A 23,292-nucleotide genomic window follows, 5' to 3' on the forward strand; every position below is an offset into this window, starting at 1 on the left:
TTTTAAAATGGAATGCATCAACAGAACGGTGTTGGCAGTATAAAAATATCTACAGCACCTTGTATTCCCAGGTGGTCTCCCATCCAAGTACTAACCAGGCCCAACACTGCTTAGCTTCCAAGATCAGATGAGATTGGGCGTATCCAGTGTGGTGTGGCTGTAGATAAGCTTTGTGGTTTCTGTTAGAACTTTTCTACTTCTAACTACTGGTTCATAAATGAATACGTTTGAAAATGGAATGCATCAACAGAACGGTGTTGGCAGTATAAAAATATCTACAGCACCTTGTATTCCCAGGTGGTCTCCCCTCCAAGTACTAACCAGGCCCAACACGGCTTAGCTTCCAAGATCAGATGAGTTTGGGTGTATCCAGTCTGGTGTGGCTGTAGATTAGCTGTGTGGTTTCTGTTAGAACTTTTCTACTTCTAACTACTGGTTCATAAATGAATACGTTTTAAAAGGAATGCATCAACAGAACGGTGATGGCAGTATAAAAATATCTACAGCACCTTGTATTCCCAGGTGGTCTCCCATCCAAATACTAACCAGGCCCAACACTGCTTAGCTTCCAAGATCAGATGAGATTGGGCGTATCCAGTGTGGTGTGGCTGTAGATGAGCTTTGTGGTTTCTGTTAGAACTTTTCTACTTCTAACTACTGGTTCATAAATGAATACGTTTGAAAATGGAATGCATCAACAGAACAGTGTTGGCAGTATAAAAATATCTATAGCACCTTGTATTCCCGGGTGGTCTCCCATCCAAGTACTAACCAGGTACAACACTGCTTAGCTTCCAAGATCAGATGAGATTGGGCGTTTCCAGTGTGGTGTGGCTGTAGATGAACTTTGTGGTTTCTGTTAGAACTTTTCTACTTCTAACTACTGGTTCATAAATGAATACGTTTGAAAATGGAATGCATCAACAGAACGGTGTTGGCAGTATAAAAATATCTACAGCACCTTGTATTCCCAGGTGGTCTCCCATCCAAGTACTAACCAGGCCCAACACTGCTCAGCTTCCAAGATCAGATGAGATTGGGCGTATCCAGTGTGGTGTGGCTGTAGATGAGCTTTGTGGTTTCTGTTAGAACTTTTCTACTTCTAACTACTGGTTCATAAATGAATACGTTTGAAAATGGAATGCATCAACAGAACGGTGTTGGCAGTATAAAAATATCTTCAGCACCTTGTATTCCCAGGTGGTCTCCCATCCAGGTACTAACCAGGCACAACACTGCTTAGCTTCCAAGATCAGATGAGATTGGGCGTATCCAGTGTGGTGTGGCTGTAGTTGACCTTTGTGGTTTCTGTTAGAACTTTTCTACTTCTAACTACTGGTTCATAAATGAAGACGTTTGAAAATGGAATGCATCAACAGAACGGTGTTGGCAGTATAAAAATATCTACAGCACCTTGTATTCCCAGGTGGTCTCCCATGCAAGTACTAACCAGGCCCAACATTGCTTAGCTTCCAAGATCAGATGAGATTGGGCGTATCCAGTGTGGTGTGGCTGTAGACAAGCTTTGTGATTTCTGTCAGAACTTTTCTACTTCTAACTACTGGTTCATAAATGAATACGTTTGAAAATGGAATGCATCAACAGAACGGTGTTGGCAGTATAAAAATATCTACAGCACCTTGTATTCCCAGGTGGTCTCCCATTCAAGTACTAACCAGGCCCAACAATGCTTAGCTTCCAAGATCAGATGAGATTGGGCGTATCCAGTGTGGTGTGGCTGTAGATGAACTTTGTGGTTTCTGTTAGAACTTTTCTACTTCTAACTACTGGTTCATAAATGAATACGTTTGAAAATGGAATGCATCAACAGAACGGTGTTGGCAGTATAAAAATATCTACAGCACCTTGTATTCCCAGGTGGTCTCCCATCCAAGTACTAACCATGCCCAACACTACATAGCTTCCAAGATCAGATGAGATTGGGAGTATCCAGTGTGGCTGTAGATGAGCTTTGTGGTTTCTGTTAGAACTTTTCTACTTCTAACTACTGGTTCATAAATGAATACGTTTGAAAATGGAATGCATCAAAAGAACGGTGTTGGCAGTATAAAAATATCTACAGCACCTTGTATTCCCAGGTGGTCTCCCATGCAAGTACTAACCAGGCCCAACATTGCTTAGCTTCCAAGATAAGATGAGATTGGGCGTATCCAGTGTGGTGTGGCTGTAGATGAACTTTGTGGTTTCTGTTAGAACTTTTCTACTACTAACTACTGGTTCATAAATGAATACGTTTGAAAAGGGAATGCATCAACAGAACGGTGTTGGCAGTATAAAAATATCTACAGCACCTTGTATTCCCAGGTGGTCTCCCATCCAAGTACTAACCATGCCCAACACTGCATAGCTTCCCAGATCAGATGAGATTGGGCGTATCCAGTGTGGTGTGGCTGTAGATGAGCTTTGTGGTTTCTGTTAGAACTTTTCTACTTCTAACTACTGGTTCATAAATGAATACGTTTGAAAATGGAATGCATCAACAGAACGGTGTTGGCAGTATAAAAATATCTATAGCACCTTGTATTCTCAGGTGGTCTCCCATCCAAGTACTAACCAGTCCCAACACTGCTTAGCTTCCAAGATCAGATGAGATTTGGCGTATCCAGTGTGGTGTGGCTGTAAATGAGCTTTGTGGTTTCTGTTAGAACTTTTCTACTTCTAACTACTGGTTCATAAATGAATAAGTTTGAAAATGGAATGCATCAACAGAACGGTGTTGGCAGTATAAAAATATCTACAGCACCTTGTATTCTCAGGTGGTCTCCCATCCAAGTACTAACCAAGCCCAACACTGCTTAGCTTCCAAGATCAGATGAGATTGGGCGTATCCAGTGTGGTGTGGCTGTAGATGAGCTTTGTGGTTTCTGTTAGAACTTTTCTACTTCTAACTACTGGTTCATAAATGAGTACGCTTTAAAATGGAATGCATCAACAGAACGGTGTTGGCAGTATAAAAATATCTACAGCACCTTGTATTCCCAGGTGGTCTCCCATCCAAGTACTAACCAGTCCCAACACTGCTTAGCTTCCAAGATCAGATGAGATTGGGCGTATCCAGTGTGGTGTGGCTGTAGATGAGCTTTGTGGTTTCTGTTAGAACTTTTCTACTTCTAACTACTGGTTCATAAATGAATAAGTTTGAAAATGGAATGCATCAACAGAACGGTGTTGGCAGTATAAAAATATCTACAGCACCTTGTATTCCCAGGTGGTCTCCCATCCAGGTACTAACCAGGCCCAACACTGCTTAGCTTCCAAGATCAGAGGAGATAGGGCGTATCCAGTCTGGTGTGGCTGTAGGTAAGCTTTGTGGTTTCTGTTAGAACTTTTCTACTTCTAACTACTGGTTCATAAATGAATACGTTTGAAAATGGAATGCATCAACAGAACGGTGTTGGCAGTATAAAAATATCTACAGCACCTTGTATTCCCAGGTGGTCTGCCATCCAAGTACTAACCAGGCCCAACATTGCTTAGCTTCCAAGATCAGATGAGATTGGGCGTATCCAGTGTGGTGTGGCTGTAGATGAGCTTTGTGGTTTCTCTTAGAACTTTTCTACTTCTAACTACTGGTTCATAAATGAGTACGTTTTAAAATGGAATGCATCAACAGAACGGTGTTGGCAGTATAAAAATATCTACAGCACCTTGTATTCCCAGGTGGTCTCCCATCCAAGTACTAACCAGGCCCAACACTGCTTAGCTTCCAAGATCAGATGAGATTGGGCGTATCCAGTGTGGTGTGGCTGTAGATGAGCTTTGTGGTTTCTGTTAGAACTTTTCTACTTCTAACTACTGCTTCATAAATGAATACGTTTGAAAATGGAATGCATCAACAGATCGGTGTTGGCAGTATAAAAATATCTACAGCACCTTGTATTCCCAGGTGGTCTCCCATCCAAGTACTAACCAGGCCCAACACTGCTTAGCTTCCAAGATCAGATGAGATTGGGCGTATCCAGTGTAGTGTGGCTGTAGATGAGCTTTGTGGTTTCTGTTAGAACTTTTCTACTTCTAACTACTGCTTCATAAATGAATACGTTTGAAAATGGAATGCATCAACAGAATGGTGTTGGCAGTATAAAAATATCTACAGCACCTTGTATTCCCAGGTGGTCTCCCATCCAAGTACTAACCATGCCCAACACTGCTTAGCTTCCAAGATCAGATGAGATTGGGCGTATCCAGTGTGGTGTGGCTGTAGATGAGCTTTGTGGTTTCTGTTAGAACTTTTCTACTTCTAACTACTGGTTCATAAATGAATACGTTTGAAAATGGAATGCATCAACAGAACAGTGTTGGCAGTATAAAAATATCTACAGCACCTTGTATTCCCGGGTGGTCTCCCATCCAAGTACTAACCAGGTACAACACTGCTTAGCTTCCAAGATCAGATGAGATTGGGCGTTTCCAGTGTGGTGTGGCTGTAGATGAACTTTGTGGTTTCTGTTAGAACTTTTCTACTTCTAACTACTGGTTCATAAATGAATACGTTTGAAAATGGAATGCATCAACAGAACGGTGTTGGCAGTATAAAAATATCTACAGCACCTTGTATTCCCAGGTGGTCTCCCATCCAAGTACTAACCAGGCCCAACACTGCTCAGCTTCCAAGATCAGATGAGATTGGGCGTATCCAGTGTGGTGTGGCTGTAGATGAGCTTTGTGGTTTCTGTTAGAACTTTTCTACTTCTAACTACTGGTTCATAAATGAATACGTTTGAAAATGGAATGCATCAACAGAACGGTGTTGGCAGTATAAAAATATCTACAGCACCTTGTATTCCCAGGTGGTCTCCCATCCAGGTACTAACCAGGCACAACACTGCTTAGCTTCCAAGATCAGATGAGATTGGGCGTATCCAGTGTGGTGTGGCTGTAGTTGACCTTTGTGGTTTCTGTTACAACTTTTCTACTTCTAACTACTGGTTCATAAATGAAGACGTTTGAAAATGGAATGCATCAACAGAACGGTGTTGGCAGTATAAAAATATCTACAGCACCTTGTATTCCCAGGTGGTCTCCCATGCAAGTACTAACCAGGCCCAACATTGCTTAGCTTCCAAGATCAGATGAGATTGGGCGTATCCAGTGTGGTGTGGCTGTAGACAAGCTTTGTGATTTCTGTCAGAACTTTTCTACTTCTAACTACTGGTTCATAAATGAATACGTTTGAAAATGGAATGCATCAACAGAACGGTGTTGGCAGTATAAAAATATCTACAGCACCTTGTATTCCCAGGTGGTCTCCCATTCAAGTACTAACCAGGCCCAACAATGCTTAGCTTCCAAGATCAGATGAGATTGGGCGTATCCAGAGTGGTGTGGCTGTAGATGAACTTTGTGGTTTCTGTTAGAACTTTTCTACTTCTAACTACTGGTTCATAAATGAATACGTTTGAAAATGGAATGCATCAACAGAACGGTGTTGGCAGTATAAAAATATCTACAGCACCTTGTATTCCCAGGTGGTCTCCCATCCAAGTACTAACCATGCCCAACACTACATAGCTTCCAAGATCAGATGAGATTGGGAGTATCCAGTGTGGCTGTAGATGAGCTTTGTGGTTTCTGTTAGAACTTTTCTACTTCTAACTACTGGTTCATAAATGAATACGTTTGAAAATGGAATGCATCAAAAGAACGTTGTTGGCAGTATAAAAATATCTACAGCACCTTGTATTCCCAGGTGGTCTCCCATGCAAGTACTAACCAGGCCCAACATTGCTTAGCTTCCAAGATCAGATGAGATTGGGCGTATCCAGTGTGGTGTGGCTGTAGATGAACTTTGTGGTTTCTGTTAGAACTTTTCTACTACTAACTACTGGTTCATAAATGAATACGTTTGAAAAGGGAATGCATCAACAGAACGGTGTTGGCAGTATAAAAATATCTACAGCACCTTGTATTCCCAGGTGGTCTCCCATCCAAGTACTAACCATGCCCAACACTGCATAGCTTCCAAGATCAGATGAGATTGGGCGTATCCAGTGTGGTGTAGCTGTAGATGAGCTTTGTGGTTTCTGTTAGAACTTTTCTACTTCTAACTACTGGTTCATAAATGAATACGTTTGAAAATGGAATGCATCAACAGAACGGTGTTGGCAGTATAAAAATATCTATAGCACCTTGTATTCTCAGGTGGTCTCCCATCCAAGTACTAACCAGGCCCAACACTGCTTAGCTTCCAAGATCAGATGAGATTTGGCGTATCCAGTGTGGTGTGGCTGTAGATGAGCTTTGTGGTTTCTGTTAGAACTTTTCTACTTCTAACTACTGGTTCATAAATGAATAAGTTTGAAAATGGAATGCATCAACAGAACGGTGTTGGCAGTATAAAAATATCTACAGCACCTTGTATTCTCAGGTGGTCTCCCATCCAAGTACTAACCAAGCCCAACACTGCTTAGCTTCCAAGATTAGATGAGATTGGGCGTATCCAGTGTGGTGTGGCTGTAGATGAGCTTTGTGGTTTCTGTTAGAACTTTTCTACTTCTAACTACTGGTTCATAAATGAGTACGCTTTAAAATGGAATGCATCAACAGAACGGTGTTGGCAGTATAAAAATATCTACAGCACCTTGTATTCCCAGGTGGTCTCCCATCCAAGTACTAACCAGGCCCAACACTGCTTAGCTTCCAAGATCAGATGAGATTGGGCGTATCCACTGTGGTGTGGCTGTAGATGAGCTTTGTGGTTTCTGTTAGAACTTTTCTACTTCTAACTACTGGTTCATAAATGAATAAGTTTGAAAATGGAATGCATCAACAGAACGGTGTTGGCAGTATAAAAATATCTACAGCACCTTGTATTCCCAGGTGGTCTGCCATCCAAGTACTAACCAGGCCCAACATTGCTTAGCTTCCAAGATCAGATGAGATTGGGCGTATCCAGTGTGGTGTGGCTGTAGATGAGCTTTGTGGTTTCTCTTAGAACTTTTCTACTTCTAACTACTGGTTCATAAATGAGTACGTTTTAAAATGGAATGCATCAACAGAACGGTGTTGGCAGTATAAAAATATCTACAGCACCTTGTATTCCCAGGTGGTCTCCCATCCAAGTACTAACCAGGCCCAACACTGCTTAGCTTCCAAGATCAGATGAGATTGGGCGTATCCAGTGTGGTGTGGCTGTAGATGAGCTTTGTGGTTTCTGTTAGAACTTTTCTACTTCTAACTACTGCTTCATAAATGAATACGTTTGAAAATGGAATGCATCAACAGAACGGTGTTGGCAGTATAAAAATATCTACAGCACCTTGTATTCCCAGGTGGTCTCCCATCCAAGTACTAACCAGGCCCAACACTGCTTAGCTTCCAAGATCAGATGAGATTGGGCGTATCCAGTGTAGTGTGGCTGTAGATGAGCTTTGTGGTTTCTGTTAGAACTTTTCTACTTCTAACTACTGCTTCATAAATGAATACGTTTGAAAATGGAATGCATCAACAGAATGGTGTTGGCAGTATAAAAATATCTACAGCACCTTGTATTCCCAGGTGGTCTCCCATCCAAGTACTAACCATGCCCAACACTGCTTAGCTTCCAAGATCAGATGAGATTGGGCGTATCCAGTCTGGTGTGGCTGTAGATGAGCTTTGTGGTTTCTGTTAGAACTTTTTTACTTCTAACTACTGGTTCATAAATGAATACGTTTGAAAATGGAATGCATCAACAGAACGGTGTTGGCAGTATAAAAATATCTACAGCACCTTGTATTCCCAGGTGGTCTCCCATCCAAGTACTAGCCAGGCCCAACACTGCTTAGCTTTCAAGTTCAGATGAGATTGGGCGTATCCAGTGTGGTGTGGCTGTAGATGAGCTTTGTGGTTTCTGTTAGAACTTTTCTACTTCTAACTACTGGTTCATAAATGAATACGTTTTAAAATGGAATGCATCAACAGAACGGTGTTGGCAGTATAAAAATATCTACAACACCTTGTATTCCCAGGTGGTCTCACATCCAAGTACTAACCAGGCCCAACACTGCTTAGCTTCCAAGATCAGATGAGATTGGGCATATCCAGTGTGGTGTGGCTGTAGATGAGCTTTGTGGTTTCTGTTAGAACTTTTCTACTTCTAACTACTGGTTCATAAATGAATACGTTTGAAAATGGAATGCATCAACAGAACGGTGTTGGCAGTATAAAAATATCTACAGCACCTTGTATTCCCAGGTGGTCTCCTATCCAAGTACTAACCAAGCCCAACACTGCTTAGCTTCCAAGATTAGATGAGATTGGGCGTATCCAGTCTGGTGTGGCTGTAGGTAAGCTTTGTGGTTTCTGTTAGAACTTTTCTACTTCTAACTACTGGTTCATAAATGAATACGTTTGAAAATGGAATGCATCAACAGAACGGTGTTGGCAGTATAAAAATATCTACAGCACCTTGTATTCCCAGGTGGTCTGCCATCCAAGTACTAACCAGGCCCAACATTGCTTAGCTTCCAAGATCAGATGATATTGGGCGTATCCAGTGTGGTGTGGCTGTAGATGAGCTTTGTGGTTTCTGTTAGAACTTTTCTACTTCTAACTACTGGTTCATAAATGAATACATTTGAAAATGGAATGCATCAACAGAACGGTGTTGGCAGTATAAAAATATCTACAGCACCTTGTATTCCCAGGTGGTCTCCCATCCAAGTACTAACTAGGCCCAACACTGCTTAGCTTCCAAGATCAGATGAGATTGGGCGTATCCAGTCTAGTGTGGCTGTAGATGAGCTTTGCGGTTTCTGTTAGAACTTTTCTACTTCTAACTACTGGTTCATAAATGAATACGTTTGAAAATGGAATGCATCAACAGAACGGTGTTGGCAGTATAAAAATATCTACAGCACCTTGTATTCCCAGGTGGTCTCCTATCCAAGTTCTAACCAGGCCCAACACTGCTTAGCTTCCAAGATCAGATGAGATTGGGCGTATCCAGTCTGGTGTGGCTGTAGATGAGCTTTGTGGTTTCTGTTAGAACTTTTCTATTTCTAACTACTGGTTCATAAATGAATACGTTTGAAAATGGAATGCATCAACAGAACGGTGTTGGCAGTATAAAAATATCTACAGCACCTTGTATTCCCAGGTGGTCTCCTATCCAAGTTCTAACCAGGCCCAACACTGCTTAGCTTCCAAGATCAGATGAGATTGGGCGTATCCAGTCTGGTGTGGCTGTAGATGAGCTTTGTGGTTTCTGTTAGAACTTTTCTACTTCTAACTACTGGTTCATAAATGAATACGTTTGAAAATGGAATGCATCAACAGAACGGTGTTGGCAGTATAAAAATATCTACAGCACCTTGTATTCCTAGGTGGTCTCCCCTCAAAGTACTAACCAGGCCCAAGACGGCTTAGCTTCCTAGATCAGATGAGTTTGGGTGTATCCAGTCTGGTGTGGCTGTAGATGAGCTTTGTGTGGTTTCTATTAGAACTTTTCTACTTCTAACTACTGGTTCATAAATGAATACGTTTTAAAAAGGAATGCATCAACAGAACGGTGTTGGCAGTATAAAAATATCTACAGCACCTTGTATTCCCAGGTGGTCTACCATCCAAGTACTAACCAGGCCCAACACTGCTTAGCTTCCAAGATCAGATGAGATTGGGCGTATCCAGTCTGGTGTGGCTGTAGATGAGCTTTGTGGTTTCTGTTAGAACTTTTCTACTTCTAACTACTGGTTCATAAATGAATACGTTTGAAAATGGAATGCATCAACAGAACGGTGTTGGCAGTATAAAAATATCTATAGCACCTTGTATTCTCAGGTGGTCTCCCATCCAAGTACTAACCAGGCCCAACACTGCTTAGCTTCCAAGATCAGATGAGATTTGGCGTATCCAGTGTGGTGTGGCTGTAGATGAGCTTTGTGGTTTCTGTTAGAACTTTTCTACTTCTAACTACTGGTTCATAAATGAATAAGTTTGAAAATGGAATGCATCAACAGAACGGTGTTGGCAGTATAAAAATATCTACAGCACCTTGTATTCTCAGGTGGTCTCCCATCCAAGTACTAACCAAGCCCAACACTGCTTAGCTTCCAAGATCAGATGAGATTGGGCGTATCCAGTGTGGTGTGGCTGTAGATGAGCTTTGTGGTTTCTGTTAGAACTTTTCTACTTCTAACTACTGGTTCATAAATGAGTACGCTTTAAAATGGAATGCATCAACAGAACGGTGTTGGCAGTATAAAAATATCTACAGCACCTTGTATTCCCAGGTGGTCTCCCATCCAAGTACTAACCAGGCCCAACACTGCTTAGCTTCCAAGATCAGATGAGATTGGGCGTATCCAGTGTGGTGTGGCTGTAGATGAGCTTTGTGGTTTCTGTTAGAACTTTTCTACTTCTAACTACTGCTTCATAAATGAATACGTTTGAAAATGGAATGCATCAACAGATCGGTGTTGGCAGTATAAAAATATCTACAGCACCTTGTATTCCCAGGTGGTCTCCCATCCAAGTACTAACCAGGCCCAACACTGCTTAGCTTCCAAGATCAGATGAGATTGGGCGTATCCAGTGTAGTGTGGCTGTAGATGAGCTTTGTGGTTTCTGTTAGAACTTTTCTACTTCTAACTACTGCTTCATAAATGAATACGTTTGAAAATGGAATGCATCAACAGAATGGTGTTGGCAGTATAAAAATATCTACAGCACCTTGTATTCCCAGGTGGTCTCCCATCCAAGTACTAACCATGCCCAACACTGCTTAGCTTCCAAGATCAGATGAGATTGGGCGTATCCAGTGTGGTGTGGCTGTAGATGAGCTTTGTGGTTTCTGTTAGAACTTTTCTACTTCTAACTACTGGTTCATAAATGAATACGTTTGAAAATGGAATGCATCAACAGAACAGTGTTGGCAGTATAAAAATATCTACAGCACCTTGTATTCCCGGGTGGTCTCCCATCCAAGTACTAACCAGGTACAACACTGCTTAGCTTCCAAGATCAGATGAGATTGGGCGTTTCCAGTGTGGTGTGGCTGTAGATGAACTTTGTGGTTTCTGTTAGAACTTTTCTACTTCTAACTACTGGTTCATAAATGAATACGTTTGAAAATGGAATGCATCAACAGAACGGTGTTGGCAGTATAAAAATATCTACAGCACCTTGTATTCCCAGGTGGTCTCCCATCCAAGTACTAACCAGGCCCAACACTGCTCAGCTTCCAAGATCAGATGAGATTGGGCGTATCCAGTGTGGTGTGGCTGTAGATGAGCTTTGTGGTTTCTGTTAGAACTTTTCTACTTCTAACTACTGGTTCATAAATGAATACGTTTGAAAATGGAATGCATCAACAGAACGGTGTTGGCAGTATAAAAATATCTACAGCACCTTGTATTCCCAGGTGGTCTCCCATCCAGGTACTAACCAGGCACAACACTGCTTAGCTTCCAAGATCAGATGAGATTGGGCGTATCCAGTGTGGTGTGGCTGTAGTTGACCTTTGTGGTTTCTGTTACAACTTTTCTACTTCTAACTACTGGTTCATAAATGAAGACGTTTGAAAATGGAATGCATCAACAGAACGGTGTTGGCAGTATAAAAATATCTACAGCACCTTGTATTCCCAGGTGGTCTCCCATGCAAGTACTAACCAGGCCCAACATTGCTTAGCTTCCAAGATCAGATGAGATTGGGCGTATCCAGTGTGGTGTGGCTGTAGACAAGCTTTGTGATTTCTGTCAGAACTTTTCTACTTCTAACTACTGGTTCATAAATGAATACGTTTGAAAATGGAATGCATCAACAGAACGGTGTTGGCAGTATAAAAATATCTACAGCACCTTGTATTCCCAGGTGGTCTCCCATTCAAGTACTAACCAGGCCCAACAATGCTTAGCTTCCAAGATCAGATGAGATTGGGCGTATCCAGAGTGGTGTGGCTGTAGATGAACTTTGTGGTTTCTGTTAGAACTTTTCTACTTCTAACTACTGGTTCATAAATGAATACGTTTGAAAATGGAATGCATCAACAGAACGGTGTTGGCAGTATAAAAATATCTACAGCACCTTGTATTCCCAGGTGGTCTCCCATCCAAGTACTAACCATGCCCAACACTACATAGCTTCCAAGATCAGATGAGATTGGGAGTATCCAGTGTGGCTGTAGATGAGCTTTGTGGTTTCTGTTAGAACTTTTCTACTTCTAACTACTGGTTCATAAATGAATACGTTTGAAAATGGAATGCATCAAAAGAACGTTGTTGGCAGTATAAAAATATCTACAGCACCTTGTATTCCCAGGTGGTCTCCCATGCAAGTACTAACCAGGCCCAACATTGCTTAGCTTCCAAGATCAGATGAGATTGGGCGTATCCAGTGTGGTGTGGCTGTAGATGAACTTTGTGGTTTCTGTTAGAACTTTTCTACTACTAACTACTGGTTCATAAATGAATACGTTTGAAAAGGGAATGCATCAACAGAACGGTGTTGGCAGTATAAAAATATCTACAGCACCTTGTATTCCCAGGTGGTCTCCCATCCAAGTACTAACCATGCCCAACACTGCATAGCTTCCAAGATCAGATGAGATTGGGCGTATCCAGTGTGGTGTGGCTGTAGATGAGCTTTGTGGTTTCTGTTAGAACTTTTCTACTTCTAACTACTGGTTCATAAATGAATACGTTTGAAAATGGAATGCATCAACAGAACGGTGTTGGCAGTATAAAAATATCTATAGCACCTTGTATTCTCAGGTGGTCTCCCATCCAAGTACTAACCAGGCCCAACACTGCTTAGCTTCCAAGATCAGATGAGATTTGGCGTATCCAGTGTGGTGTGGCTGTAGATGAGCTTTGTGGTTTCTGTTAGAACTTTTCTACTTCTAACTACTGGTTCATAAATGAATAAGTTTGAAAATGGAATGCATCAACAGAACGGTGTTGGCAGTATAAAAATATCTACAGCACCTTGTATTCTCAGGTGGTCTCCCATCCAAGTACTAACCAAGCCCAACACTGCTTAGCTTCCAAGATTAGATGAGATTGGGCGTATCCAGTGTGGTGTGGCTGTAGATGAGCTTTGTGGTTTCTGTTAGAACTTTTCTACTTCTAACTACTGGTTCATAAATGAGTACGCTTTAAAATGGAATGCATCAACAGAACGGTGTTGGCAGTATAAAAATATCTACAGCACCTTGTATTCCCAGGTGGTCTCCCATCCAAGTACTAACCAGGCCCAACACTGCTTAGCTTCCAAGATCAGATGAGATTGGGCGTATCCACTGTGGTGTGGCTGTAGATGAGCTTTGTGGTTTCTGTTAGAACTTTTCTACTTCTAACTACTGGTTCATAAATGAATAAGTTTGAAAATGGAATGCATCAACAGAACGGTGTTGGCAGTATAAAAATATCTACAGCACCTTGTATTCCCAGGTGGTCTGCCATCCAAGTACTAACCAGGCCCAACATTGCTTAGCTTCCAAGATCAGATGAGATTGGGCGTATCCAGTGTGGTGTGGCTGTAGATGAGCTTTGTGGTTTCTCTTAGAACTTTTCTACTTCTAACTACTGGTTCATAAATGAGTACGTTTTAAAATGGAATGCATCAACAGAACGGTGTTGGCAGTATAAAAATATCTACAGCACCTTGTATTCCCAGGTGGTCTCCCATCCAAGTACTAACCAGGCCCAACACTGCTTAGCTTCCAAGATCAGATGAGATTGGGCGTATCCAGTGTGGTGTGGCTGTAGATGAGCTTTGTGGTTTCTGTTAGAACTTTTCTACTTCTAACTACTGCTTCATAAATGAATACGTTTGAAAATGGAATGCATCAACAGAACGGTGTTGGCAGTATAAAAATATCTACAGCACCTTGTATTCCCAGGTGGTCTCCCATCCAAGTACTAACCAGGCCCAACACTGCTTAGCTTCCAAGATCAGATGAGATTGGGCGTATCCAGTGTAGTGTGGCTGTAGATGAGCTTTGTGGTTTCTGTTAGAACTTTTCTACTTCTAACTACTGCTTCATAAATGAATACGTTTGAAAATGGAATGCATCAACAGAATGGTGTTGGCAGTATAAAAATATCTACAGCACCTTGTATTCCCAGGTGGTCTCCCATCCAAGTACTAACCATGCCCAACACTGCTTAGCTTCCAAGATCAGATGAGATTGGGCGTATCCAGTCTGGTGTGGCTGTAGATGAGCTTTGTGGTTTCTGTTAGAACTTTTTTACTTCTAACTACTGGTTCATAAATGAATACGTTTGAAAATGGAATGCATCAACAGAACGGTGTTGGCAGTATAAAAATATCTACAGCACCTTGTATTCCCAGGTGGTCTCCCATCCAAGTACTAGCCAGGCCCAACACTGCTTAGCTTTCAAGTTCAGATGAGATTGGGCGTATCCAGTGTGGTGTGGCTGTAGATGAGCTTTGTGGTTTCTGTTAGAACTTTTCTACTTCTAACTACTGGTTCATAAATGAATACGTTTTAAAATGGAATGCATCAACAGAACGGTGTTGGCAGTATAAAAATATCTACAACACCTTGTATTCCCAGGTGGTCTCACATCCAAGTACTAACCAGGCCCAACACTGCTTAGCTTCCAAGATCAGATGAGATTGGGCATATCCAGTGTGGTGTGGCTGTAGATGAGCTTTGTGGTTTCTGTTAGAACTTTTCTACTTCTAACTACTGGTTCATAAATGAATACGTTTGAAAATGGAATGCATCAACAGAACGGTGTTGGCAGTATAAAAATATCTACAGCACCTTGTATTCCCAGGTGGTCTCCTATCCAAGTACTAACCAAGCCCAACACTGCTTAGCTTCCAAGATTAGATGAGATTGGGCGTATCCAGTCTGGTGTGGCTGTAGGTAAGCTTTGTGGTTTCTGTTAGAACTTTTCTACTTCTAACTACTGGTTCATAAATGAATACGTTTGAAAATGGAATGCATCAACAGAACGGTGTTGGCAGTATAAAAATATCTACAGCACCTTGTATTCCCAGGTGGTCTGCCATCCAAGTACTAACCAGGCCCAACATTGCTTAGCTTCCAAGATCAGATGATATTGGGCGTATCCAGTGTGGTGTGGCTGTAGATGAGCTTTGTGGTTTCTGTTAGAACTTTTCTACTTCTAACTACTGGTTCATAAATGAATACATTTGAAAATGGAATGCATCAACAGAACGGTGTTGGCAGTATAAAAATATCTACAGCACCTTGTATTCCCAGGTGGTCTCCCATCCAAGTACTAACTAGGCCCAACACTGCTTAGCTTCCAAGATCAGATGAGATTGGGCGTATCCAGTCTAGTGTGGCTGTAGATGAGCTTTGCGGTTTCTGTTAGAACTTTTCTACTTCTAACTACTGGTTCATAAATGAATACGTTTGAAAATGGAATGCATCAACAGAACGGTGTTGGCAGTATAAAAATATCTACAGCACCTTGTATTCCCAGGTGGTCTCCTATCCAAGTTCTAACCAGGCCCAACACTGCTTAGCTTCCAAGATCAGATGAGATTGGGCGTATCCAGTCTGGTGTGGCTGTAGATGAGCTTTGTGGTTTCTGTTAGAACTTTTCTATTTCTAACTACTGGTTCATAAATGAATACGTTTGAAAATGGAATGCATCAACAGAACGGTGTTGGCAGTATAAAAATATCTACAGCACCTTGTATTCCCAGGTGGTCTCCTATCCAAGTTCTAACCAGGCCCAACACTGCTTAGCTTCCAAGATCAGATGAGATTGGGCGTATCCAGTCTGGTGTGGCTGTAGATGAGCTTTGTGGTTTCTGTTAGAACTTTTCTACTTCTAACTACTGGTTCATAAATGAATACGTTTGAAAATGGAATGCATCAACAGAACGGTGTTGGCAGTATAAAAATATCTACAGCACCTTGTATTCCTAGGTGGTCTCCCCTCAAAGTACTAACCAGGCCCAAGACGGCTTAGCTTCCTAGATCAGATGAGTTTGGGTGTATCCAGTCTGGTGTGGCTGTAGATGAGCTTTGTGTGGTTTCTATTAGAACTTTTCTACTTCTAACTACTGGTTCATAAATGAATACGTTTTAAAAAGGAATGCATCAACAGAACGGTGTTGGCAGTATAAAAATATCTACAGCACCTTGTATTCCCAGGTGGTCTACCATCCAAGTACTAACCAGGCCCAACACTGCTTAGCTTCCAAGATCAGATGAGATTGGGCGTATCCAGTGTGGTGTGGCTGTAGATGAGCTTTGTGGTTTCTGTTAGAACTTTTCTACTTCTAACTACTGGTTCATAAATGAATAAGTTTGAAAATGGAATGCATCAACAGAACGGTGTTGGCAGTATAAAAATATCTACAGCACCTTGTATTCCCAGGTGGTCTGCCATCCAAGTACTAACCAGGCCCAACATTGCTTAGCTTCCAAGATCAGATGAGATTGGGCGTATCCAGTGTGGTGTGGCTGTAGATGAGCTTTGTGGTTTCTCTTAGAACTTTTCTACTTCTAACTACTGGTTCATAAATGAGTACGTTTTAAAATGGAATGCATCAACAGAACGGTGTTGGCAGTATAAAAATATCTACAGCACCTTGTATTCCCAGGTGGTCTCCCATCCAAGTACTAACCAGGCCCAACACTGCTTAGCTTCCAAGATCAGATGAGATTGGGCGTATCCAGTGTGGTGTGGCTGTAGATGAGCTTTGTGGTTTCTGTTAGAACTTTTCTACTTCTAACTACTGCTTCATAAATGAATACGTTTGAAAATGGAATGCATCAACAGAACGGTGTTGGCAGTATAAAAATATCTACAGCACCTTGTATTCCCAGGTGGTCTCCCATCCAAGTACTAACCAGGCCCAACACTGCTTAGCTTCCAAGATCAGATGAGATTGGGCGTATCCAGTGTAGTGTGGCTGTAGATGAGCTTTGTGGTTTCTGTTAGAACTTTTCTACTTCTAACTACTGCTTCATAAATGAATACGTTTGAAAATGGAATGCATCAACAGAATGGTGTTGGCAGTATAAAAACATCTACAGCACCTTGTATTCCCAGGTGGTCTCCCATCCAAGTACTAACCATGCCCAACACTGCTTAGCTTCCAAGATCAGATGAGATTGGGCGTATCCAGTCTGGTGTGTCTGTAGATGAGCTTTGTGGTTTCTGTTAGAACTTTTTTACTTCTAACTACTGGTTCATAAATGAATACGTTTGAAAATGGAATGCATCAACAGAACGGTGTTGGCAGTATAAAAATATCTACAGCACCTTGTATTCCCAGGTGGTCTCCCATCCAAGTACTAGCCAGGCCCAACACTGCTTAGCTTTCAAGTTCAGATGAGATTGGGCGTATCCAGTGTGGTGTGGCTGTAGATGAGCTTTGTGGTTTCTGTTAGAACTTTTCTACTTCTAACTACTGGTTCATAAATGAATACGTTTTAAAATGGAATGCATCAACAGAACGGTGTTGGCAGTATAAAAATATCTACAACACCTTGTATTCCCAGGTGGTCTCACATCCAAGTACTAACCAGGCCCAACACTGCTTAGCTTCCAAGATCAGATGAGATTGGGCATATCCAGTGTGGTGTGGCTGTAGATGAGCTTTGTGGTTTCTGTTAGAACTTTTCTACTTCTAACTACTGGTTCATAAATGAATACGTTTGAAAATGGAATGCATCAACAGAACGGTGTTGGCAGTATAAAAATATCTACAGCACCTTGTATTCCCAGGTGGTCTCCTATCCAAGTACTAACCAGGCCCAACACTGCTTAGCTTCCAAGATTAGATGAGATTGGGCGTATCCAGTCTGGTGTGGCTGTAGGTAAGCTTTGTGGTTTCTGTTAGAACTTTTCTACTTCTAACTACTGGTTCATAAATGAATACGTTTGAAAATGGAATGCATCAACAGAACGGTGTTGGCAGTATAAAAATATCTACAGCACCTTGTATTCCCAGGTGGTCTGCCATCCAAGTACTAACCAGGCCCAACATTGCTTAGCTTCCAAGATCAGATGATATTGGGCGTATCCAGTGTGGTGTGGCTGTAGATGAGCTTTGTGGTTTCTGTTAGAACTTTTCTACTTCTAACTACTGGTTCATAAATGAATACATTTGAAAATGGAATGCATCAACAGAACGGTGTTGGCAGTATAAAAATATCTACAGCACCTTGTATTCCCAGGTGGTCTCCCATCCAAGTACTAACTAGGCCCAACACTGCTTAGCTTCCAAGATCAGATGAGATTGGGCGTATCCAGTCTAGTGTGGCTGTAGATGAGCTTTGCGGTTTCTGTTAGAACTTTTCTACTTCTAACTACTGGTTCATAAATGAATACGTTTGAAAATGGAATGCATCAACAGAACGGTGTTGGCAGTATAAAAATATCTACAGCACCTTGTATTCCCAGGTGGTCTCCTATCCAAGTTCTAACCAGGCCCAACACTGCTTAGCTTCCAAGATCAGATGAGATTGGGCGTATCCAGTCTGGTGTGGCTGTAGATGAGCTTTGTGGTTTCTGTTAGAACTTTTCTACTTCTAACTACTGGTTCATAAATGAATACGTTTGAAAATGGAATGCATCAACAGAACGGTGTTGGCAGTATAAAAATATCTACAGCACCTTGTATTCCCAGGTGGTCTCCTATCCAAGTTCTAACCAGGCCCAACACTGCTTAGCTTCCAAGATCAGATGAGATTGGGCGTATCCAGTCTGGTGTGGCTGTAGATGAGCTTTGTGGTTTCTGTTAGAACTTTTCTACTTCTAACTACTGGTTCATAAATGAATACGTTTGAAAATGGAATGCATCAACAGAACGGTGTTGGCAGTATAAAAATATCTACAGCACCTTGTATTCCTAGGTGGTCTCCCCTCAAAGTACTAACCAGGCCCAAGACGGCTTAGCTTCCTAGATCAGATGAGTTTGGGTGTATCCAGTCTGGTGTGGCTGTAGATGAGCTTTGTGTGGTTTCTATTAGAACTTTTCTACTTCTAACTACTGGTTCATAAATGAATACGTTTTAAAAAGGAATGCATCAACAGAACGGTGTTGGCAGTATAAAAAATATCTACAGCACCTTGTATTCCCAGGTGGTCTACCATCCAAGTACTAACCAGGCCCAACACTGCTTAGCTTCCAAGATCAGATGAGATTGGGCGTATCCAGTGTGGTGTGGCTGTAGATGAGCTTTGTGGTTTCTGTTAGAACTTTTCTACTTCTAACTACTGGTTCATAAATGAATACGTTTGAAAATGGAATGCATCAACAGAACGGTGTTGGCAGTATAAAAATATCTAGAGCACCTTGTATTCCCAGGTGGTCTCCCATCCAAGTACTAACCAGGCACAACACTGCTTAGCTTCCAAGATCAGATGAGATTGGGCGTATCCAGCGTGGTGTGGCTGTAGATGAGCTTTGTGGTTTCTGTTAGAACTTTTCTACTTCTAACTACTGGTTCATAAATGAATACGTTTGAAAATGGAATGCATCAACAGAACGGTGTTGGCAGTATAAAACTATCTACAGCACCTTGTATTCCCAGGTGGTCTCCCATCCAAGTACTAACCAGGCCCAACAATGCTTAGCTTCCAAGATCAGATGAGATTGGGCGTATCCAGTGTGGTGTGGCTGTAGATGAGCTTTGTGGTTTCTGTTAGAACTTTTCTACTTCTAACTACTGGTTCATAAATGAATACGTTTGAAAATGGAATGCATCAACAGAACGGTGTTGGCAGTATAAAAATATCTACAGCACCTTGTATTCCCAGGTGGTCTGCCATCCAAGTACTAACCAGGCCCAACATTGCTTAGCTTCCAAGATCAGATGAGATTGGGCGTATCCAGTGTGGTGTGGCTGTAGATGAGCTTTGTAGTTTCTGTTAGAACTTTTCTACTTCTAACTACTGGTTCATAAATGAATACGTTTGAAAATGGAATGCATCAACAGAACGGTGTTGGCAGTATAAAAATATCTACAGCACCTTGTATTCCCAGGTGGTCTCCCATCCAGGTACTAACCAGGAACAACACTGCTTAGCTTCCGAGATCAGATGAGATTGGGCGTATCCAGTGCTGTGTGGCTGTAGATGACATTTGTCGTTTCTGTTAGAACTTTTCTACTTCTAACTACTGGTTCATAAACGAAAACGTTTGAAAATGGAATGCATCATCAGAACGGTGTTGGCAGTATAAAAATATCTACAGCACCTTGTATCCCCAGGTGGTCTCCCATCCAAGTACTAACCAGGCCCAACACTGCTTAGCTTCCAAGATCAGATGAGATTGGGCGTATCCAGTTTGGTGTGGCTGTAGATGAACTTTGTGGTTTCTGTTAGAACTTTTCTACTACTAACTACTGGTTCATAAATGAATACGTTTGAAAATGGAATGCATCAACAGAACGGTGTTGGCAGTATAAAAATATCTACAGCACCTTGTATTCCCAGGTGGTCTCCCATCCAAGTACTAACCATGCCCAACACTGCATAGCTTCCAAGATCAGATGAGATTGGGCGTATCCAGTGTGGTGTGGCTGTAGATGAGCTTTGTGGTTTCTGTTAGAACTTTTCTACTTCTAACTACTGGTTCATAAATTAATACGTTTGAAAATGGAATGCATCAACAGAACGGTGTTGGCAGTATAAAAATATCTATAGCACCTTTTATTCTCAGGTGGTCTCCCATCCAAGTACTAACCAGGCCCAACACTGCTTAGCTTCCAAGATCAGATGAGATTTGGCGTATCCAGTGTGGTGTGGCTGTAGATGAGCTTTGCGGTTTCTGTTAGAACTTTTCTACTTCTAACTACTGGTTCATAAATGAATAAGTTTGAAAATGGAATGCATCAACAGAACGGTGTTGGCAGTATAAAAATATCTATAGCACCTTTTATTCTCAGGTGGTCTCCCATCCAAGTACTAACCAGGCCCAACACTGCTTAGCTTCCAAGATCAGATGAGATTGGGCGTATCCAGTCTAGTGTGGCTGTAGATGAACTTTGTGGTTTCTGTTAGAACTTTTCTACTACTAACTACTGGTTCATAAATGAATACGTTTGAAAATGGAATGCATCAACAGAACGGTGTTGGCAGTATAAAAATATCTATAGCACCTTTTATTCTCAGGTGGTCTCCCATCCAAGTACTAACCAGGCCCAACACTGCTTAGCTTCCAAGATCAGATGAGATTTGGCGTATCCAGTGTGGTGTGGCTGTAGATGAGCTTTGCGGTTTCTGTTAGAACTTTTCTACTTCTAACTACTGGTTCATAAATGAATAAGTTTGAAAATGGAATGCATCAACAGAACGGTGTTGGCAGTATAAAAATATCTATAGCACCTTTTATTCTCAGGTGGTCTCCCATCCAAGTACTAACCAGGCCCAACACTGCTTAGCTTCCAAGATCAGATGAGATTGGGCGTATCCAGTGTGGTGTGGCTGTAGATGAACTTTGTGGTTTCTGTTAGAACTTTTCTACTACTAACTACTGGTTCATAAATGAATACGTTTGAAAATGGAATGCATCAACAGAACGGTGTTGGCAGTATAAAAATATCTACAGCACCTTGTATTCCCAGGTGGTCTCCCATCCAAGTACTAACCATGCCCAACACTGCATAGCTTCCAAGATCAGATGAGATTGGGCGTATCCAGTGTGGTGTGGCTGTAGATGAGCTTTGTGGTTTCTGTTAGAACTTTTCTACTTCTAACTACTGGTTCATAAATGAATAAGTTTGAAAATGGAATGCATCAACAGAACGGTGTTGGCAGTATAAAAATATCTATAGCACCTTTTATTCTCAGGTGGTCTCCCATCCAAGTACTAACCAGGCCCAACACTGCTTAGCTTCCAAGATCAGATGAGATTTGGCGTATCCAGTATGGTGTGGCTGTAGATGAGCTTTGTGGTTTCTGTTAGAACTTTTCTACTTCTAACTACTGGTTCATAAAAGAATAAGTTTGAAAATGGAATGCATCAACAGAACGGTGTTGGCAGTATAAAAATATCTATAGCACCTTTTATTCTCAGGTGGTCTCCCATCCAAGTACTAACCAGGCCAAACACTGCTGAGCTTCCAAGATCAGATGAGATTGGGCGTATCCAGTGTGGTGTGGCTGTAGATGAACTTTGTGGTTTCTGTTAGAACTTTTCTACTACTAACTACTGGTTCATAAATGAATACGTTTGAAAATGGAATGCATCAACAGAACGGTGTTGGCAGTATAAAAATATCTACAGCACCTTGTATTCCCAGGTGGTCTCCCATCCAAGTACTAACCATGCCCAACACTGCATAGCTTCCAAGATCAGATGAGATTGGGCGTATCCAGTGTGGTGTGGCTGTAGATGAGCTTTGTGGTTTCTGTTAGAACTTTTCTACTTCTAACTACTGGTTCATAAATGAATACGTTTGAAAATGGAATGCATCAACAGAACGGTGTTGGCAGTATAAAAATATCTATAGCACCTTTTATTCTCAGGTGGTCTCCCATCCAAGTACTAACCAGGCCCAACACTGCTTAGCTTCCAAGATCAGATGAGATTGGGCGTATCCAGTCTAGTGTGGCTGTAGATGAGCTTTGTGGTTTCTGTTAGAACTTTTCTACTTCTAACTACTGGTTCATAAATGAATACGTTTTAAAATGGAATGCATCAACAGAACGGTGTTGGCAGTATAAAAATATCTACAGCACCTTGTATTCCCAGGTGGTCTCCCATCCAAGTACTAACCAGGCCCAACACTGCTTAGCTTCCAAGATCAGATGAGATTGGGCGTATCCAGTGTGGTGTGGCTGTAGATGAGCTTTGTGGTTTCTGTTAGAACTTTTCTACTTCTAACTACTGGTTCATAAACGAAAACGTTTGAAAATGGAATGCATCATCAGAACGGTGTTGGCAGTATAAAAATATCTACAGCACCTTGTATCCCCAGGTGGTCTCCCATCCAAGTACTAACCAGGCCCAACACTGCTTAGCTTCCAAGATCAGATGAGATTGGGCGTATCCAGTGTGGTGTGGCTGTAGATGAACTTTGTGGTTTCTGTTAGAACTTTTCTACTACTAACTACTGGTTCATAAATGAATACGTTTGAAAATGGAATGCATCAACAGAACGGTGTTGGCAGTATAAAAATATCTACAGCACCTTGTATTCCCAGGTGGTCTCCCATCCAAGTACTAACCATGCCCAACACTGCATAGCTTCCAAGATCAGATGAGATTGGGCGTATCCAGTGTGGTGTGGCTGTAGATGAGCTTTGTGGTTTCTGTTAGAACTTTTCTACTTCTAACTACTGGTTCATAAATTAATACGTTTGAAAATGGAATGCATCAACA

At 41.7% G+C, this 23,292-nt stretch overlaps 55 non-coding genes and 48 pseudogenes across 55 annotated transcripts; all 103 read right to left on the minus strand.

Moving 5' to 3' along the window:
* Positions 1 to 46: 46 nt before the first annotated feature.
* Positions 47 to 165, minus strand: LOC134900169 (5S ribosomal RNA). Its single transcript, XR_010173685.1, has one exon. It is a non-coding gene; the product is annotated as a 5S ribosomal RNA (ribosomal RNA).
* Positions 166 to 272: 107 nt separating this feature from the next.
* On the minus strand, positions 273 to 391 carry LOC134892578 (5S ribosomal RNA; annotated as a pseudogene).
* A 106-nt stretch (positions 392 to 497) lies between these two features.
* LOC135061909 (5S ribosomal RNA) lies at positions 498 to 616 on the minus strand. Its single transcript, XR_010248275.1, has one exon. It is a non-coding gene; the product is annotated as a 5S ribosomal RNA (ribosomal RNA).
* A 107-nt stretch (positions 617 to 723) lies between these two features.
* Positions 724 to 842, minus strand: LOC134890897 (5S ribosomal RNA; annotated as a pseudogene).
* A 107-nt stretch (positions 843 to 949) lies between these two features.
* On the minus strand, positions 950 to 1,068 carry LOC135066114 (5S ribosomal RNA). The gene has a single exon (XR_010252371.1). It is a non-coding gene; the product is annotated as a 5S ribosomal RNA (ribosomal RNA).
* A 107-nt stretch (positions 1,069 to 1,175) lies between these two features.
* Positions 1,176 to 1,294, minus strand: LOC134891919 (5S ribosomal RNA; annotated as a pseudogene).
* A 107-nt stretch (positions 1,295 to 1,401) lies between these two features.
* Positions 1,402 to 1,520, minus strand: LOC134885139 (5S ribosomal RNA). Its single transcript, XR_010169262.1, has one exon. It is a non-coding gene; the product is annotated as a 5S ribosomal RNA (ribosomal RNA).
* Positions 1,521 to 1,627: 107 nt separating this feature from the next.
* Positions 1,628 to 1,746, minus strand: LOC135067583 (5S ribosomal RNA). The gene has a single exon (XR_010253795.1). It is a non-coding gene; the product is annotated as a 5S ribosomal RNA (ribosomal RNA).
* Positions 1,747 to 1,853: 107 nt separating this feature from the next.
* LOC134897810 (5S ribosomal RNA) lies at positions 1,854 to 1,967 on the minus strand (annotated as a pseudogene).
* A 107-nt stretch (positions 1,968 to 2,074) lies between these two features.
* Positions 2,075 to 2,193, minus strand: LOC134892324 (5S ribosomal RNA; annotated as a pseudogene).
* Positions 2,194 to 2,300: 107 nt separating this feature from the next.
* On the minus strand, positions 2,301 to 2,419 carry LOC134892644 (5S ribosomal RNA; annotated as a pseudogene).
* A 107-nt stretch (positions 2,420 to 2,526) lies between these two features.
* Positions 2,527 to 2,645, minus strand: LOC134894258 (5S ribosomal RNA; annotated as a pseudogene).
* A 107-nt stretch (positions 2,646 to 2,752) lies between these two features.
* LOC135060519 (5S ribosomal RNA) lies at positions 2,753 to 2,871 on the minus strand. Its single transcript, XR_010246913.1, has one exon. It is a non-coding gene; the product is annotated as a 5S ribosomal RNA (ribosomal RNA).
* Positions 2,872 to 2,978: 107 nt separating this feature from the next.
* LOC135068113 (5S ribosomal RNA) lies at positions 2,979 to 3,097 on the minus strand. The gene has a single exon (XR_010254319.1). It is a non-coding gene; the product is annotated as a 5S ribosomal RNA (ribosomal RNA).
* A 107-nt stretch (positions 3,098 to 3,204) lies between these two features.
* On the minus strand, positions 3,205 to 3,323 carry LOC134893536 (5S ribosomal RNA; annotated as a pseudogene).
* Positions 3,324 to 3,430: 107 nt separating this feature from the next.
* On the minus strand, positions 3,431 to 3,549 carry LOC135070988 (5S ribosomal RNA). The gene has a single exon (XR_010257135.1). It is a non-coding gene; the product is annotated as a 5S ribosomal RNA (ribosomal RNA).
* A 107-nt stretch (positions 3,550 to 3,656) lies between these two features.
* Positions 3,657 to 3,775, minus strand: LOC134900170 (5S ribosomal RNA). The gene has a single exon (XR_010173686.1). It is a non-coding gene; the product is annotated as a 5S ribosomal RNA (ribosomal RNA).
* Positions 3,776 to 3,882: 107 nt separating this feature from the next.
* On the minus strand, positions 3,883 to 4,001 carry LOC135060747 (5S ribosomal RNA). The gene has a single exon (XR_010247137.1). It is a non-coding gene; the product is annotated as a 5S ribosomal RNA (ribosomal RNA).
* A 107-nt stretch (positions 4,002 to 4,108) lies between these two features.
* Positions 4,109 to 4,227, minus strand: LOC135065227 (5S ribosomal RNA). The gene has a single exon (XR_010251513.1). It is a non-coding gene; the product is annotated as a 5S ribosomal RNA (ribosomal RNA).
* Positions 4,228 to 4,334: 107 nt separating this feature from the next.
* LOC134885757 (5S ribosomal RNA) lies at positions 4,335 to 4,453 on the minus strand. The gene has a single exon (XR_010169864.1). It is a non-coding gene; the product is annotated as a 5S ribosomal RNA (ribosomal RNA).
* Positions 4,454 to 4,560: 107 nt separating this feature from the next.
* LOC135066115 (5S ribosomal RNA) lies at positions 4,561 to 4,679 on the minus strand. The gene has a single exon (XR_010252372.1). It is a non-coding gene; the product is annotated as a 5S ribosomal RNA (ribosomal RNA).
* Positions 4,680 to 4,786: 107 nt separating this feature from the next.
* Positions 4,787 to 4,905, minus strand: LOC134886529 (5S ribosomal RNA). Its single transcript, XR_010170609.1, has one exon. It is a non-coding gene; the product is annotated as a 5S ribosomal RNA (ribosomal RNA).
* Positions 4,906 to 5,012: 107 nt separating this feature from the next.
* On the minus strand, positions 5,013 to 5,131 carry LOC134885140 (5S ribosomal RNA). The gene has a single exon (XR_010169263.1). It is a non-coding gene; the product is annotated as a 5S ribosomal RNA (ribosomal RNA).
* A 107-nt stretch (positions 5,132 to 5,238) lies between these two features.
* On the minus strand, positions 5,239 to 5,357 carry LOC134884304 (5S ribosomal RNA). The gene has a single exon (XR_010168456.1). It is a non-coding gene; the product is annotated as a 5S ribosomal RNA (ribosomal RNA).
* Positions 5,358 to 5,464: 107 nt separating this feature from the next.
* On the minus strand, positions 5,465 to 5,578 carry LOC134897811 (5S ribosomal RNA; annotated as a pseudogene).
* A 107-nt stretch (positions 5,579 to 5,685) lies between these two features.
* On the minus strand, positions 5,686 to 5,804 carry LOC135069093 (5S ribosomal RNA). Its single transcript, XR_010255283.1, has one exon. It is a non-coding gene; the product is annotated as a 5S ribosomal RNA (ribosomal RNA).
* A 107-nt stretch (positions 5,805 to 5,911) lies between these two features.
* Positions 5,912 to 6,030, minus strand: LOC134890020 (5S ribosomal RNA; annotated as a pseudogene).
* Positions 6,031 to 6,137: 107 nt separating this feature from the next.
* Positions 6,138 to 6,256, minus strand: LOC134886939 (5S ribosomal RNA; annotated as a pseudogene).
* A 107-nt stretch (positions 6,257 to 6,363) lies between these two features.
* On the minus strand, positions 6,364 to 6,482 carry LOC134884375 (5S ribosomal RNA). The gene has a single exon (XR_010168525.1). It is a non-coding gene; the product is annotated as a 5S ribosomal RNA (ribosomal RNA).
* A 107-nt stretch (positions 6,483 to 6,589) lies between these two features.
* On the minus strand, positions 6,590 to 6,708 carry LOC135064013 (5S ribosomal RNA). The gene has a single exon (XR_010250329.1). It is a non-coding gene; the product is annotated as a 5S ribosomal RNA (ribosomal RNA).
* A 107-nt stretch (positions 6,709 to 6,815) lies between these two features.
* LOC135070989 (5S ribosomal RNA) lies at positions 6,816 to 6,934 on the minus strand. The gene has a single exon (XR_010257136.1). It is a non-coding gene; the product is annotated as a 5S ribosomal RNA (ribosomal RNA).
* Positions 6,935 to 7,041: 107 nt separating this feature from the next.
* Positions 7,042 to 7,160, minus strand: LOC134900171 (5S ribosomal RNA). The gene has a single exon (XR_010173687.1). It is a non-coding gene; the product is annotated as a 5S ribosomal RNA (ribosomal RNA).
* A 107-nt stretch (positions 7,161 to 7,267) lies between these two features.
* LOC135060748 (5S ribosomal RNA) lies at positions 7,268 to 7,386 on the minus strand. Its single transcript, XR_010247138.1, has one exon. It is a non-coding gene; the product is annotated as a 5S ribosomal RNA (ribosomal RNA).
* Positions 7,387 to 7,493: 107 nt separating this feature from the next.
* Positions 7,494 to 7,612, minus strand: LOC134887410 (5S ribosomal RNA; annotated as a pseudogene).
* A 107-nt stretch (positions 7,613 to 7,719) lies between these two features.
* Positions 7,720 to 7,838, minus strand: LOC135060832 (5S ribosomal RNA). The gene has a single exon (XR_010247226.1). It is a non-coding gene; the product is annotated as a 5S ribosomal RNA (ribosomal RNA).
* A 107-nt stretch (positions 7,839 to 7,945) lies between these two features.
* Positions 7,946 to 8,064, minus strand: LOC134888452 (5S ribosomal RNA; annotated as a pseudogene).
* Positions 8,065 to 8,171: 107 nt separating this feature from the next.
* LOC134895125 (5S ribosomal RNA) lies at positions 8,172 to 8,290 on the minus strand (annotated as a pseudogene).
* A 107-nt stretch (positions 8,291 to 8,397) lies between these two features.
* Positions 8,398 to 8,516, minus strand: LOC134892529 (5S ribosomal RNA; annotated as a pseudogene).
* A 107-nt stretch (positions 8,517 to 8,623) lies between these two features.
* LOC134884577 (5S ribosomal RNA) lies at positions 8,624 to 8,742 on the minus strand. Its single transcript, XR_010168721.1, has one exon. It is a non-coding gene; the product is annotated as a 5S ribosomal RNA (ribosomal RNA).
* A 107-nt stretch (positions 8,743 to 8,849) lies between these two features.
* Positions 8,850 to 8,968, minus strand: LOC134893817 (5S ribosomal RNA; annotated as a pseudogene).
* A 107-nt stretch (positions 8,969 to 9,075) lies between these two features.
* On the minus strand, positions 9,076 to 9,194 carry LOC134893818 (5S ribosomal RNA; annotated as a pseudogene).
* A 107-nt stretch (positions 9,195 to 9,301) lies between these two features.
* LOC134893699 (5S ribosomal RNA) lies at positions 9,302 to 9,420 on the minus strand (annotated as a pseudogene).
* A 109-nt stretch (positions 9,421 to 9,529) lies between these two features.
* Positions 9,530 to 9,648, minus strand: LOC134885025 (5S ribosomal RNA). The gene has a single exon (XR_010169153.1). It is a non-coding gene; the product is annotated as a 5S ribosomal RNA (ribosomal RNA).
* A 107-nt stretch (positions 9,649 to 9,755) lies between these two features.
* LOC134886940 (5S ribosomal RNA) lies at positions 9,756 to 9,874 on the minus strand (annotated as a pseudogene).
* A 107-nt stretch (positions 9,875 to 9,981) lies between these two features.
* Positions 9,982 to 10,100, minus strand: LOC135060520 (5S ribosomal RNA). The gene has a single exon (XR_010246914.1). It is a non-coding gene; the product is annotated as a 5S ribosomal RNA (ribosomal RNA).
* Positions 10,101 to 10,207: 107 nt separating this feature from the next.
* On the minus strand, positions 10,208 to 10,326 carry LOC134900172 (5S ribosomal RNA). The gene has a single exon (XR_010173688.1). It is a non-coding gene; the product is annotated as a 5S ribosomal RNA (ribosomal RNA).
* Positions 10,327 to 10,433: 107 nt separating this feature from the next.
* On the minus strand, positions 10,434 to 10,552 carry LOC135060750 (5S ribosomal RNA). Its single transcript, XR_010247140.1, has one exon. It is a non-coding gene; the product is annotated as a 5S ribosomal RNA (ribosomal RNA).
* Positions 10,553 to 10,659: 107 nt separating this feature from the next.
* On the minus strand, positions 10,660 to 10,778 carry LOC135065228 (5S ribosomal RNA). The gene has a single exon (XR_010251514.1). It is a non-coding gene; the product is annotated as a 5S ribosomal RNA (ribosomal RNA).
* Positions 10,779 to 10,885: 107 nt separating this feature from the next.
* LOC134885758 (5S ribosomal RNA) lies at positions 10,886 to 11,004 on the minus strand. Its single transcript, XR_010169865.1, has one exon. It is a non-coding gene; the product is annotated as a 5S ribosomal RNA (ribosomal RNA).
* A 107-nt stretch (positions 11,005 to 11,111) lies between these two features.
* LOC135066116 (5S ribosomal RNA) lies at positions 11,112 to 11,230 on the minus strand. The gene has a single exon (XR_010252373.1). It is a non-coding gene; the product is annotated as a 5S ribosomal RNA (ribosomal RNA).
* A 107-nt stretch (positions 11,231 to 11,337) lies between these two features.
* On the minus strand, positions 11,338 to 11,456 carry LOC134886530 (5S ribosomal RNA). Its single transcript, XR_010170610.1, has one exon. It is a non-coding gene; the product is annotated as a 5S ribosomal RNA (ribosomal RNA).
* A 107-nt stretch (positions 11,457 to 11,563) lies between these two features.
* Positions 11,564 to 11,682, minus strand: LOC134885141 (5S ribosomal RNA). Its single transcript, XR_010169264.1, has one exon. It is a non-coding gene; the product is annotated as a 5S ribosomal RNA (ribosomal RNA).
* Positions 11,683 to 11,789: 107 nt separating this feature from the next.
* On the minus strand, positions 11,790 to 11,908 carry LOC134884305 (5S ribosomal RNA). Its single transcript, XR_010168457.1, has one exon. It is a non-coding gene; the product is annotated as a 5S ribosomal RNA (ribosomal RNA).
* Positions 11,909 to 12,015: 107 nt separating this feature from the next.
* LOC134897812 (5S ribosomal RNA) lies at positions 12,016 to 12,129 on the minus strand (annotated as a pseudogene).
* Positions 12,130 to 12,236: 107 nt separating this feature from the next.
* On the minus strand, positions 12,237 to 12,355 carry LOC135069094 (5S ribosomal RNA). Its single transcript, XR_010255284.1, has one exon. It is a non-coding gene; the product is annotated as a 5S ribosomal RNA (ribosomal RNA).
* Positions 12,356 to 12,462: 107 nt separating this feature from the next.
* Positions 12,463 to 12,581, minus strand: LOC134887694 (5S ribosomal RNA; annotated as a pseudogene).
* A 107-nt stretch (positions 12,582 to 12,688) lies between these two features.
* LOC134886941 (5S ribosomal RNA) lies at positions 12,689 to 12,807 on the minus strand (annotated as a pseudogene).
* A 107-nt stretch (positions 12,808 to 12,914) lies between these two features.
* On the minus strand, positions 12,915 to 13,033 carry LOC134884376 (5S ribosomal RNA). The gene has a single exon (XR_010168526.1). It is a non-coding gene; the product is annotated as a 5S ribosomal RNA (ribosomal RNA).
* Positions 13,034 to 13,140: 107 nt separating this feature from the next.
* On the minus strand, positions 13,141 to 13,259 carry LOC135064014 (5S ribosomal RNA). The gene has a single exon (XR_010250330.1). It is a non-coding gene; the product is annotated as a 5S ribosomal RNA (ribosomal RNA).
* A 107-nt stretch (positions 13,260 to 13,366) lies between these two features.
* On the minus strand, positions 13,367 to 13,485 carry LOC135070991 (5S ribosomal RNA). The gene has a single exon (XR_010257137.1). It is a non-coding gene; the product is annotated as a 5S ribosomal RNA (ribosomal RNA).
* A 107-nt stretch (positions 13,486 to 13,592) lies between these two features.
* On the minus strand, positions 13,593 to 13,711 carry LOC134900173 (5S ribosomal RNA). The gene has a single exon (XR_010173689.1). It is a non-coding gene; the product is annotated as a 5S ribosomal RNA (ribosomal RNA).
* A 107-nt stretch (positions 13,712 to 13,818) lies between these two features.
* On the minus strand, positions 13,819 to 13,937 carry LOC135060751 (5S ribosomal RNA). Its single transcript, XR_010247141.1, has one exon. It is a non-coding gene; the product is annotated as a 5S ribosomal RNA (ribosomal RNA).
* Positions 13,938 to 14,044: 107 nt separating this feature from the next.
* Positions 14,045 to 14,163, minus strand: LOC134887411 (5S ribosomal RNA; annotated as a pseudogene).
* A 107-nt stretch (positions 14,164 to 14,270) lies between these two features.
* On the minus strand, positions 14,271 to 14,389 carry LOC135060833 (5S ribosomal RNA). The gene has a single exon (XR_010247227.1). It is a non-coding gene; the product is annotated as a 5S ribosomal RNA (ribosomal RNA).
* Positions 14,390 to 14,496: 107 nt separating this feature from the next.
* Positions 14,497 to 14,615, minus strand: LOC134888454 (5S ribosomal RNA; annotated as a pseudogene).
* A 107-nt stretch (positions 14,616 to 14,722) lies between these two features.
* Positions 14,723 to 14,841, minus strand: LOC134895126 (5S ribosomal RNA; annotated as a pseudogene).
* Positions 14,842 to 14,948: 107 nt separating this feature from the next.
* Positions 14,949 to 15,067, minus strand: LOC134892530 (5S ribosomal RNA; annotated as a pseudogene).
* Positions 15,068 to 15,174: 107 nt separating this feature from the next.
* Positions 15,175 to 15,293, minus strand: LOC134884578 (5S ribosomal RNA). Its single transcript, XR_010168722.1, has one exon. It is a non-coding gene; the product is annotated as a 5S ribosomal RNA (ribosomal RNA).
* A 107-nt stretch (positions 15,294 to 15,400) lies between these two features.
* LOC134893819 (5S ribosomal RNA) lies at positions 15,401 to 15,519 on the minus strand (annotated as a pseudogene).
* Positions 15,520 to 15,626: 107 nt separating this feature from the next.
* Positions 15,627 to 15,745, minus strand: LOC134893820 (5S ribosomal RNA; annotated as a pseudogene).
* Positions 15,746 to 15,852: 107 nt separating this feature from the next.
* On the minus strand, positions 15,853 to 15,971 carry LOC134893700 (5S ribosomal RNA; annotated as a pseudogene).
* Positions 15,972 to 16,080: 109 nt separating this feature from the next.
* Positions 16,081 to 16,199, minus strand: LOC135061484 (5S ribosomal RNA). Its single transcript, XR_010247863.1, has one exon. It is a non-coding gene; the product is annotated as a 5S ribosomal RNA (ribosomal RNA).
* A 107-nt stretch (positions 16,200 to 16,306) lies between these two features.
* On the minus strand, positions 16,307 to 16,425 carry LOC135070992 (5S ribosomal RNA). Its single transcript, XR_010257138.1, has one exon. It is a non-coding gene; the product is annotated as a 5S ribosomal RNA (ribosomal RNA).
* Positions 16,426 to 16,532: 107 nt separating this feature from the next.
* On the minus strand, positions 16,533 to 16,651 carry LOC134900174 (5S ribosomal RNA). The gene has a single exon (XR_010173690.1). It is a non-coding gene; the product is annotated as a 5S ribosomal RNA (ribosomal RNA).
* Positions 16,652 to 16,758: 107 nt separating this feature from the next.
* On the minus strand, positions 16,759 to 16,877 carry LOC135060752 (5S ribosomal RNA). Its single transcript, XR_010247142.1, has one exon. It is a non-coding gene; the product is annotated as a 5S ribosomal RNA (ribosomal RNA).
* A 107-nt stretch (positions 16,878 to 16,984) lies between these two features.
* Positions 16,985 to 17,103, minus strand: LOC134893025 (5S ribosomal RNA; annotated as a pseudogene).
* Positions 17,104 to 17,210: 107 nt separating this feature from the next.
* LOC135060834 (5S ribosomal RNA) lies at positions 17,211 to 17,329 on the minus strand. The gene has a single exon (XR_010247228.1). It is a non-coding gene; the product is annotated as a 5S ribosomal RNA (ribosomal RNA).
* Positions 17,330 to 17,436: 107 nt separating this feature from the next.
* On the minus strand, positions 17,437 to 17,555 carry LOC134888456 (5S ribosomal RNA; annotated as a pseudogene).
* A 107-nt stretch (positions 17,556 to 17,662) lies between these two features.
* On the minus strand, positions 17,663 to 17,781 carry LOC134894341 (5S ribosomal RNA; annotated as a pseudogene).
* A 107-nt stretch (positions 17,782 to 17,888) lies between these two features.
* LOC134892531 (5S ribosomal RNA) lies at positions 17,889 to 18,007 on the minus strand (annotated as a pseudogene).
* A 107-nt stretch (positions 18,008 to 18,114) lies between these two features.
* LOC134884579 (5S ribosomal RNA) lies at positions 18,115 to 18,233 on the minus strand. Its single transcript, XR_010168723.1, has one exon. It is a non-coding gene; the product is annotated as a 5S ribosomal RNA (ribosomal RNA).
* A 107-nt stretch (positions 18,234 to 18,340) lies between these two features.
* Positions 18,341 to 18,459, minus strand: LOC134893821 (5S ribosomal RNA; annotated as a pseudogene).
* A 107-nt stretch (positions 18,460 to 18,566) lies between these two features.
* LOC134893822 (5S ribosomal RNA) lies at positions 18,567 to 18,685 on the minus strand (annotated as a pseudogene).
* Positions 18,686 to 18,792: 107 nt separating this feature from the next.
* On the minus strand, positions 18,793 to 18,911 carry LOC134893701 (5S ribosomal RNA; annotated as a pseudogene).
* A 110-nt stretch (positions 18,912 to 19,021) lies between these two features.
* LOC135061485 (5S ribosomal RNA) lies at positions 19,022 to 19,140 on the minus strand. The gene has a single exon (XR_010247864.1). It is a non-coding gene; the product is annotated as a 5S ribosomal RNA (ribosomal RNA).
* Positions 19,141 to 19,247: 107 nt separating this feature from the next.
* LOC134891844 (5S ribosomal RNA) lies at positions 19,248 to 19,366 on the minus strand (annotated as a pseudogene).
* A 107-nt stretch (positions 19,367 to 19,473) lies between these two features.
* Positions 19,474 to 19,592, minus strand: LOC135063365 (5S ribosomal RNA). The gene has a single exon (XR_010249698.1). It is a non-coding gene; the product is annotated as a 5S ribosomal RNA (ribosomal RNA).
* A 107-nt stretch (positions 19,593 to 19,699) lies between these two features.
* LOC135070993 (5S ribosomal RNA) lies at positions 19,700 to 19,818 on the minus strand. Its single transcript, XR_010257139.1, has one exon. It is a non-coding gene; the product is annotated as a 5S ribosomal RNA (ribosomal RNA).
* Positions 19,819 to 19,925: 107 nt separating this feature from the next.
* On the minus strand, positions 19,926 to 20,044 carry LOC134895162 (5S ribosomal RNA; annotated as a pseudogene).
* Positions 20,045 to 20,151: 107 nt separating this feature from the next.
* LOC134886548 (5S ribosomal RNA) lies at positions 20,152 to 20,270 on the minus strand. The gene has a single exon (XR_010170627.1). It is a non-coding gene; the product is annotated as a 5S ribosomal RNA (ribosomal RNA).
* Positions 20,271 to 20,377: 107 nt separating this feature from the next.
* On the minus strand, positions 20,378 to 20,496 carry LOC134887696 (5S ribosomal RNA; annotated as a pseudogene).
* Positions 20,497 to 20,603: 107 nt separating this feature from the next.
* LOC134890544 (5S ribosomal RNA) lies at positions 20,604 to 20,722 on the minus strand (annotated as a pseudogene).
* A 107-nt stretch (positions 20,723 to 20,829) lies between these two features.
* On the minus strand, positions 20,830 to 20,948 carry LOC134893299 (5S ribosomal RNA; annotated as a pseudogene).
* Positions 20,949 to 21,055: 107 nt separating this feature from the next.
* Positions 21,056 to 21,174, minus strand: LOC134890545 (5S ribosomal RNA; annotated as a pseudogene).
* Positions 21,175 to 21,281: 107 nt separating this feature from the next.
* LOC135071033 (5S ribosomal RNA) lies at positions 21,282 to 21,400 on the minus strand. The gene has a single exon (XR_010257176.1). It is a non-coding gene; the product is annotated as a 5S ribosomal RNA (ribosomal RNA).
* A 107-nt stretch (positions 21,401 to 21,507) lies between these two features.
* Positions 21,508 to 21,626, minus strand: LOC134887697 (5S ribosomal RNA; annotated as a pseudogene).
* Positions 21,627 to 21,733: 107 nt separating this feature from the next.
* LOC134892636 (5S ribosomal RNA) lies at positions 21,734 to 21,852 on the minus strand (annotated as a pseudogene).
* A 107-nt stretch (positions 21,853 to 21,959) lies between these two features.
* Positions 21,960 to 22,078, minus strand: LOC134894919 (5S ribosomal RNA; annotated as a pseudogene).
* Positions 22,079 to 22,185: 107 nt separating this feature from the next.
* LOC134887698 (5S ribosomal RNA) lies at positions 22,186 to 22,304 on the minus strand (annotated as a pseudogene).
* Positions 22,305 to 22,411: 107 nt separating this feature from the next.
* Positions 22,412 to 22,530, minus strand: LOC134893300 (5S ribosomal RNA; annotated as a pseudogene).
* Positions 22,531 to 22,637: 107 nt separating this feature from the next.
* Positions 22,638 to 22,756, minus strand: LOC134900175 (5S ribosomal RNA). Its single transcript, XR_010173691.1, has one exon. It is a non-coding gene; the product is annotated as a 5S ribosomal RNA (ribosomal RNA).
* A 107-nt stretch (positions 22,757 to 22,863) lies between these two features.
* On the minus strand, positions 22,864 to 22,982 carry LOC135065397 (5S ribosomal RNA). Its single transcript, XR_010251678.1, has one exon. It is a non-coding gene; the product is annotated as a 5S ribosomal RNA (ribosomal RNA).
* A 107-nt stretch (positions 22,983 to 23,089) lies between these two features.
* LOC134887699 (5S ribosomal RNA) lies at positions 23,090 to 23,208 on the minus strand (annotated as a pseudogene).
* Between the last annotated feature and the right edge of the window lie 84 nt (positions 23,209 to 23,292).

This window comes from Pseudophryne corroboree, chromosome 3 (assembly GCF_028390025.1).
Source record: "Pseudophryne corroboree isolate aPseCor3 chromosome 3, aPseCor3.hap2, whole genome shotgun sequence".
Lineage (NCBI taxonomy): Eukaryota > Metazoa > Chordata > Amphibia > Anura > Myobatrachidae > Pseudophryne > Pseudophryne corroboree.